The sequence below is a fragment of the Artibeus jamaicensis genome, unplaced genomic scaffold, assembly GCF_021234435.1.
Source record: "Artibeus jamaicensis isolate MK-2021 breed Jamaican fruit bat unplaced genomic scaffold, CSHL_Jam_final contig_452, whole genome shotgun sequence".
NCBI classification, from domain to species: domain Eukaryota; kingdom Metazoa; phylum Chordata; class Mammalia; order Chiroptera; family Phyllostomidae; genus Artibeus; species Artibeus jamaicensis.
The window spans coordinates 16,550,125-16,559,856 of record NW_026521837.1 but is presented as its reverse complement, the minus strand read 5'-3'; positions in this window follow the sequence as shown (position 1 = coordinate 16,559,856).

Sequence of the window (9,732 nt, the reverse complement as noted above, 5' to 3'; positions counted from 1 at the left end):
TTAAATTGGGCAAGAACAACAGCCTTTACAAAGGAGTAGGCAGAAGAGATAGGTTTTATCTGTAAGGCATCGTACAACCTAATGAAACGTGCACCCATTCAAATGAGAGCTCCCATTGTCTGGATTATTATTTAGTAGTGCCCTGAAATTTTCTTCTAGGGCAGTGCTTCATAGAACAAAGTCTTTTGTAAATGAGTCGACCAAAATTTTAATTGCAGGTAATAATTATATATCTAAAAGTTTCAGGAAAGAAAATTATTAAATGGAGGTACTTAACCTTTGCATGGCAAATACTACTCCTATTAAAATGTCTCTTTGAGGGGGTATAATAAATTCTGTAGTTCATCTGGAAAAATAAGGTGAAAATCCCTTAAGTTTTGAAGAAGCGAATGCTAAACCTGACCCTAGACCTAGACCTGCCCCAGCCCTAAACATTTGTAACCATAGCCCCAGTGTTATCCTGGACTCTCATTTTATTGCTAGCCCTGCATCTAGCCCTAGTCCTAACCCTATGTCAAAAACAAAAAGTTTTTGAAAAGGTAGTATGAAACTAAGTACACAGCTAGACAGATGAACAGAACGAACTAATCCAAGAACAGGTTTTAGTACGTACATATGAGGACTTAAGACAAAAATTACGTAAATCAATAGGGAGAGGATTATTTGATAACCAGTAGAGCGTGCATTTTTTATGCTCTGCCGATGAAAGTGAACATTGTTATGCCCCTTTATGAGGGACAATTGGGCTTTCTCTACCAAACTTTGAAATACTAGCATTCTACAGGGAAGCAGCACCAAGAGACGCAAAATACTTAAACTGGGTACCTCACGACCAGTCAAGTGGACACCAAATTAACCATTATAGCCAGCAATTCCACTTGTAGATATTTATCCTACTGATGCATACGACCATGTGCAAAATTAGATATTTTCAGGTCTATTCACTTCAATTCGGTTAACACCAAAAAAATTGGAAACCTAGATACCTATCAGATAGGGTGACCATGTGTTCTGGTGTTTTTTTTTTTTTAACAGTACCAGTTTAAACATTTCAGAGTATAACTATGAGTGCTTTCAACTCTCAAGTGTCCCATTTTACGTAAGAAATGACGTGGTCACCCTAATTATAGAGGATTAGTTAAATAATGGCTACATTTGTCCAATGGAAAAAAAGAATAAAGAAGACAATAGGTACTGTCAGCGAACAGCAAGAGGGATCCTGCGTCCCCCTTTGGCCTCCCTTCCCTGCTTCTACGAACACCGTGGCCTGTTTTATCTTCCTTGCTTTCAATGCTCTGTCCACCAGCTGAGAGGGATTCATTCCCAAGGTCTCATCTAAATGCTGGAGTTTGTTTCTGATATCCAGGGTACTTTGCCCGGTAACGATCATGTTCACCATCCGCACAATCTCTGCTGCCTGTGGGTCAGCATCAGTGTGCTTCCTAGAGACCTGATACGGCCTCTCTGAAAATTCAGAAGGATCCTCACTGGGCTTTTGCTGAAGGGCTTGTATCATATTTAGACTCTTACTTGGGCCCCTCCTTAAGCCCTTCCAATATGCACTTTCTGTAATGTTCCAGGAAGGCTAGGCTCCCACCATTTGGGTACCAGTCAGGATGTCCAGGGAATTGCCACGGCTGGGTTGGAGGTCCCACTGGGATTCTCCTGGTGGAGACCTCTTCATTAGCCCTATTAATAACCAGCCATCTGTCATCCACAGCCAAGATACTGAGGCGAGCTGATACATCTGCCCAGTTTGGATGATGAGTGGCAAAAATGGAGGCAATAAGATCTGTGATTCTCTGAAGATCATCCCTATATGAAGGGTTGGAATTTTTCCAATTCAGTAAGTTTGAAGTGGAGAATGAAGCATGGGCCCAACAATAGCCAGCAGGCTGGTCTCCCCCAATATACTCCACCTGTAGGACACTGCCTCAAAGGAAGCTGGCTTGCTCTAGACAGGGAAGCTCCCTTGCCAAACTGGGTGCTCTGATGGGTCTTTGAGGGGGAGACCCATCCCTCACCATACGAGGGTGGAGCGCTTGGCTCTGTGGTCTCTACTACAGGGGCAGCTCGAGAAGGCGGCGGTGGTGCAAAAGCTCCTCCTGCCATGAACTCAGGGTTCCCTGGGTTCAGAACCTGGACGAGGTTTACCTCCTCAGTCTCCTTTTCTCCCTGAGTCTTACTATAGGGAAGAGGTTTTGGGTACTCTTCCCTTCTCTGTACTGTCAAGCGATTCTCTGTTCCTGGCAAAATCTTTTTATTCAATGACATAAATGCATTGACAAAAGGAATTTCATTCTCTCTAACTGTTGGCAATACTGTTTCAAATTCATGGCGGAACAATAACCTAGGGAGCCACGCAGGGGCCACCTTTGCTCACAAGCCAAAACTTAGGTAGGCCACACAGTGTTGCAATAACAAATCAATACCTCCCTGGACACTGGGTAACAAACAGCAGTACGTGCTCCAGTCTGCCAAAATCCTGCCCTGTGGGTTCCCTCCAGGAGCCAACATAAAACCGCCCTTATTGGCCCAGACATAGAGGCAAAAAGCTATAACAAGAAAAATCCAAGAAACCTGAGAACATATAAACAAAAGAGGTATTCAACTCCATTATTCTAAAGAGTACTCACAAGCAAATCTGCCAACCAATTTCACAAATCCTGGTTCCCACACAATGGCTTCCCCAGAGCAGCCCTCAACTAGACCTTGTTTCACAACCTTTTCCTAGACCCATTTCCTTTTCACCAGCCAGGCCTGTTCAGGTGGCCAGTGCATTGAGCAGATGTGCAGAAAAACTCCCGGAGACTGGGAAACCCCAGTCCCACTCTCGGGGTCCACCAGCCACAGGCTGCCTGATTCCCACCAGAGTCGCTGTTCCTGAACAGCAAGCGGGGCCCTGCTGCCTGCCACCACCCTCTAGGCAAATTCCAGAGGCAAAGTTTTGATGACAGAGGAAAGGAGTCTTTATTCAAAGGCTACACAGTTTGGGAATAACAGCTTTCCACTTGCATTAGTCACTTAAGCCTATTAATTAAGGCTAAACTCATTAACTTTAGTTACAGCTTTAATTGCCTAAGCCTATCAATTAAGGCTAAAATCTTCAACTCCTGAGTTCCCCTATTGTTCTTGTTAGTGTTTAATTATCTTATTTCTATAGGGTTAGTTTACAAACTAAAACAACGTAAGATACCAAAGCTACACAATTTTGGGAGGATGGCAGGCTTCTGCCTCAGAGCCCATCTCCTCCTAAACACTCAGAAAAGAATAAGCCTGCCACTCCCCACCCCCCCTCCCCCGCCAGTCCAGCCCAGCCCCAGGCTGTGCCCCGAGTTCTTTTCCATCTACCATACCGTCCTTTGGGAAACACAGGCAGCTGCTGCACAATCATCCAGGTATCCTCCAGAAAAAAGACCTGGAGAGCCAGTCTCTGCCCTCTTTTTATTTTGAATCTTCTGGCCCATAATTCCATGCACTCTAGAGGCATCAGCTTCTAAACTAATCTCTACCCAGTCTGTTTACCATTGCCTCGGGCAACCTCCTCCTATGGTCCCTCCTTCCTCCAACGTGATCTGATCCGATCTCTCTGTGTCAGAACTGGGATGGAATGATCTAAGACCCAATGTCGGTTGGAAAACAGCACGGTGTGAAACTGCCCGTGGCATGCTACAGGAAGGGAAGATGCGTGTGTTTATATTCGCTCCTATGTGATAGGGCATCTCTGTAGATATGTTACCGAACAAGAGGTCTGAGGGAGGGGCAATACAATATTTGGCCCACTTAAGGATGCCCAAAACTGCTATACAACAGGGGCCCCTCCCAAAAACAAAATACTAATATCTACTGGGCTCTTCTGTCCGCCGCCAATTGGAAAGACATCTCTTAAAGCCAGAGATTTGTGAAAAGGAAACAAAATGTTTATTTAATGCTATTCAGGCCTAATGCCTCCACTAAAATATCAAAGTCCTTCGGGTTGTACACCTACACCCACACAGCGCTCCCTTCTCCCACTGTCCCAACTCCGGGTACCGTAAATCAGGAAAAGAGCACACGTCTGTGTTTCAGGCTGCTGGCACCGTCAGCTGTGTCACTGTGCAGGATCTCGAGTTAATCCAAAGTACTGTGGTACCCTCTCATGGTCCACTGGCAAGAGTCCTTTGTACCCAGTTCCAGTCAAAGTCTCTGTTGCTTTTCAGGCCCCGTAGCCAAAGGGGGGCACCCCAAAGCCCGGCTCTTACAAAGCTGCAGGAGTCTGCACTCCACCAACAAAAGCATGTGGCTTTCTTCTTCACCTGGCTGCAGGGATCTCCATTCTGGCAAAGCTGCGTGGTTTTTCCCTTTCACCTGGGAAAGAGGGGGGTCCGCACTCTGCCAAAACCACGTGGCTCCCTCTTTCACCTCACCAAGAGGGGGTCCTCACTCTGCTGAAACCGCGTGGCTCTCTCTCCACCTGGCTGCAGGGATCTCCATTCTGTCCCGGAGCCAGTCTTTTCCAAGCTCCCACACAGGCGCTTCCACTCAGGGGCGCAGGCCCTAGTTCCATCTTGAGTCCAAGCCCTTCTCACTCCGGAGAGCAGACCCTAGTTTCCATCCTGAGTCCCCCAGTTCCATCCTCAGTCCCAGCTACTCCCTTCTCCCTGGCTCCAAACTTGGCCGCTGCTATTTAACATATCTATGAAACCAGTTAAAGGTTAAAGATATGTTAAAGAATCATTCCAGAGGTTAGCTGCAAGACCATTGCTATGCAAAACAGCTCTCAATGGCCTGGCTCCACTCGTTTCTTCCCCCTGGGGGCGGTGAGGACATCTTATATGTCTCTCCAATATTCTTAATACACTTTGAATTCTGGACACCATTCCAAATCTTTTTTTGGCCCCCCCCTTGGCTGCACCCTGTATCAGATACACAACCTGGTCATAGTGGTAACCCCCAAGGAGCAGACTAGGTACCTGGGTGCCGATATCCCAGACCTGAGCCTTTCACTGTAAGCTTTATTGAATTAAAAATTGTTAACCATTCAAAAATAATAAAATATCTTATTGAACCACAAACATGAAAATAAAATGGTGATAAGGTGTTAGGGGCAGAATGCTGTGTTGTGGGGGCGACTACTTTCTCGAGGTCCCCCCGGTGCCATGGACACACGTGAGAGAATAAATATGGCGGAGACAAGATGAGATCTGTTTGGGGAGGAGGAGTGGGCTATGGCCAGTTTCTCTGGGGAGAAAGAGGCCAGCAGTGGCCAGTTTCTCCGAGGAGAAAAAGGCCCCGAGCACCCTCTTCCATAGCCTTTTATTGGGTTGTAATACACAGGAGTACAGGGCGGCAAGGATCAAACAGTAGATAACATTTCAAAGAGATCTGAGGGCTTACTATGAGTCAGTGTCTGTCAGGAAGAGAGTTGCAGAAACTTTGGGAGACATACTCATTTCCTCTTGGACCCTTATCATATGAATGAAAGCACTCTTAGCAGAGCAGATTTCACAGGTTTATCAGCAAGTCTTTGCGGTGCCAAATTTTTCCCCAGGGCATGCTCTGGCCAGGCAAAGAGCTGCACCTCTCCCCATCAGGTATTCAGGCTTAAGGGGATCAGAGCCAGGAAGCGCTTCTCCCAGAGAACATGGGGACTTGGGCTATGTCAAAGTCCAGTGGGGGGGCAAGAGTCTATTGCTTTTTGTTGCAGCCCCCTGAGTCCTTCCATTAAGGCCTCCCAGGTGATCTAGTCTGTCTTAGGTTGCCCCCCACTGTGAGGGGGTCTTACCCGTCATTGACTTCCAACCAAGCTCTGGGGGCAGGGAGAGAAACTGAGTCAGTGTTTGCTACCAGAGACAGGCTTTGTCTCCTGTGGCTGGCATTCCAGAGGTCGTCTCTTGCCCTTAGCTACAAGGGGTAGAGATACAATTTCTAAAACTAGGCAGAGCGGTCTATAACACTGTGTCAGTCAGGGTCTGTCAAAGAAACAACCGTGGGATGTTATGTGTGAGATTTATTTCCAGGACCTGGTTTAGATGACTGTGGGAAGTGGCAAGTCCAAAATCGGTAAGGCAGGCCAGAAGCCTGGGAAATTTTAGGCAGGAGCTCAGCCTGCAGTCTTGTCAGAAATTCTTCCCCTTGGAAAGCTCAGTTTTGCTCTGAGCAAAACTGGCCTTTCAGCTGATTGGAGGAGGTGACCCACGTTATAGAAGATAATCTCTTTTATTTAAATTCGGTGGACTGTAGATGTCAAGCACATCTACGAAATACCTTTATAGCAGCATCTAGATTCCTGTTCTACTGAGCAAATGGGTAGCCTAGCCAAGTGACCCACAGCCTTCACTGTTTATCCTCAGCAGCTTGGCAGCTGTAAATTCCATTTAACTCCAAATAATGAAAATATCCAAGTCATACCTCTGTCTAACGTGATACAACTATTCAGTGTACAACTGAGAATATATTATTCCTTTCCCTGGAAGAGGGTGTAGGCTTGAGTAATGATATATATACTTTAGCATAAATATTATGATGGACAGTTAGGTGGTTTCAATATATCTTATGTAGGTGAGAGGAAAGAAAACAGACATTGCTTAATATATGTATGTGTGTTATATACATTATAAATATATATTATAAAATATACATTTGATACATGTACATACAAACATAAAATGAGGAAAAGTAATAATCACAGTCCTTGTTTCCCGTCTGGGTGTGCGGTTGTAGCTGGGTTTTATAAGTACCTTCCATTACTAATTCCATATTCCCTCTGCCCTCAGCAGCTGGTCGTGGCTGTTTGCCTGGTAGGGTAATGCAAACCTCCATTTCTGAAGAATTTGAGCCATTAGGTGTCCTCCCTGATTGAATTTTGTAGCTTTCCATTGACTTTAGTTACAGGGCTTGGAGCTACAAAGATTCCCTAGGAGATCTGTGCTTTAGGCGTGCCCTTCCTTACCTCCACTCTGCAGTAGCATTCCCCTTGGCAGTCAGGATAAATCACCCCAGCCAGGACAGTAATTCCCTTTGCTTGTTGATTCAGAGGCAGGAGGAGCCCAAAGTAACCAAGTAGCAGCCTTAATGTCCAGATTAATGGAATTTCTGTGTCCGCTCAAGGAGGAATTTGTCCTTTTGTAACAAAACCTCTACACCAGCACAAACTAAGAATGTGGGGACAGCCCAAAAGGTCACTAGGGTTAACAGGGGTGGTGCCATGTACATTTTCATCCATTGATTCTTGGACCTATGGGAGGAAGAGGCACCATGTGTTGCATGCTGACTTAGGGCACGTAAAGCTTCCGGGCACGTTCCCACCCTGCAAGGTGCTGCCTGCTGTCCAGGTAGTGCGATGACACCTGAGTCCTCAAAAGGCCATTACCCCATCCTGTCAGGCCCACTGCTCCAGGATAATGGGGAATGGAATAAGACTAACGAATTCCATAAGCAAATAAGAACTATATTATCTCCAATTCCAAAGAGGCCCACGAGGTACTGTGCCTCTTTTTGAGTCGTGGGAGAAGTCAGGTGCATCAAGTTAACCTTTACCTTACAAAAGATACCAGGATCCATCCCACACCACCGGACCCCCGGAGTTTCAGTGAGGTAGGAGGCCTTAATTTTTTGCTGGAGTTATTTCCCACTCTCAGGCACACAGATGTCTTACAAATAAGTCTAAAGTAGTTGCTACTTCTTGCCAACTATGTCCAATCAGTATATCATCAGCGCAGTGGACCAGTGTGAGAATGTCTTGTGTAGAGAAGGGTGGTCAAGGTGTCTGTGGACTAAATTATACCGCAGGGATGGAGAACTGATGTACATCTGAGGGAGGAGAGTGTAAGGTATATTGCTGGCCATTACAGATAAACTGTTTCTGGTGCTCTTTACTAATAAGTATTAAAAAAAAAAAAAAAACAAACAAAACACTTGCCAGATCCATAGCTGTATACCAGGTCTTAGGGGGTGTGTTAATTGGTTCAAGCAATGGAATCACATCTGGGCCAGTAGCGGCAACTGGAGTCATCCCTGGTTAAGTCCGTGAGGATCCACTGTCATTTTCCAGGAGTCATTTATTTTCTGCACAGGCCAAATAAGTGGACCGATTGAGGATGTGGAAGGAAACACGCACCTTGATCCTTTCAGTCTGACGGAGGCACTAAAACCTCTGAAATCTCACCATTGCTTTCTGTTTACTATCTTCTTAGGAAGGGGCAGTTCCAGTGGTTTACACTTGTCCTTTCTTACCATAACAGCCCTCAGGCCAGTGGTCAGAAAACCAATGTGGCTATTTTGCCAGTGACTGCATATGTCTATACCAACATTGCTTTCAGAAACTGGGGCAATGGCCACAGGTCCTAGAGGTCACTGGACCACTTCTCTGGTTCTATTCTTGCTGCTTCTGTGGAAAATCCAGCACTTCTCAAAGGCCTTCCAGATATTTCCCCATAAAGCTTTTACATGTACTCTTGAAACCAATTTTTGCAGATGCCACATGGCACCGGCCAATTTCATTTGCTCTTTTTCTATTCTCCAGAAGAGCTCTACATGTACCCCAACCCCGGCCATCGGTGCAGCTACTGACAGGGGTGCCTAGAGGCTGCTGAAGGCTAAGAGTACCATCTTCGCAGCTATAGATGTGACACAATTATCAGTGTCTGTCCCTTGAGACTCTAGTGAAAAAACTTCTTTAGGTTTTGTGGAGCATCAGAGCAATAGACAAGAATGTGCTCAGAATCACTGTATTACAGGTACCCATAACTCATGAATAAAACATGCATGCACACCTCAACCCTCTCTGCCTGCAGGTGAATCCTTTTTCAAGAAGGCTTTTGGTTCCTTTTACCTGCCAGCCCACTGGTCGAGGGCTCCTTCAAATGTGGTCTGCAAACTGGGCTGTTGCCAGTAGGTGGTGAGTACAGAAATCACAAGCTATGAAATCTTACAGCAATTTGACATAGTGATTTTTGATTGTAGAATCTGATAATAAAAAATGGGATTGGATATTTATGCTTTTACTATACTTTTCTAATAATTTATTTTTATTGGATTTTACAAAATTTCTGCCTGAAATTAAAAAGAAAAAGAAAAGCTGATCCCTCACCACAGGTGATTTAAGAAACTCTGATTGACATGCTCCGACAGCCTGAATCCGCTGTGAGCTGAGTAGACTCGAGCCCTGAAGTCTACTGAATACTGTCCTTGCCCAGGCGAGGATTTAGGAGCCCACTCACTCACATGCCGCGTGGGTGGGAAGGGAACAGCTCTAGCCTGCTGCGTGTTCTGATGTCCAGTGGCTCTGGACTAGAGGGGCAGGGTTCAGAAGCAGGACTAGCCATCCCCCCACGGGGGTGATTCTCCTAATCCAGCGGGAACGGCGCTTCTGTGGGGGAAGCTATTCCTCCGGGGAATTGTGAGAACACAGTAGTATTCAACCATGGTCTGAAAATATTAAATGGAAAAGCCAGATATTTTGAGAGAGAGATATATAATTTTTGTTACAGTATATCATTATAATTGTTCTATTTTCTTACTAGTTATTGTTAATTTTTGCTATGCCTAATTTGGAAATTAATCTTTACCATAGGTATATATGTATAGAGAAAAACAACAGTATTTACAGGGTTGGTACTATCTGCAGTTTCAGACATCCATGGGGGTCTAGGGTCCTATTCCCCACAGTAGGGGGGGGGGAACTACTGCAACTACTGTACTTGGGCTGTGTCCTAAGAAGTACTGCCTTTATGATAAGCACATACCTGTTAG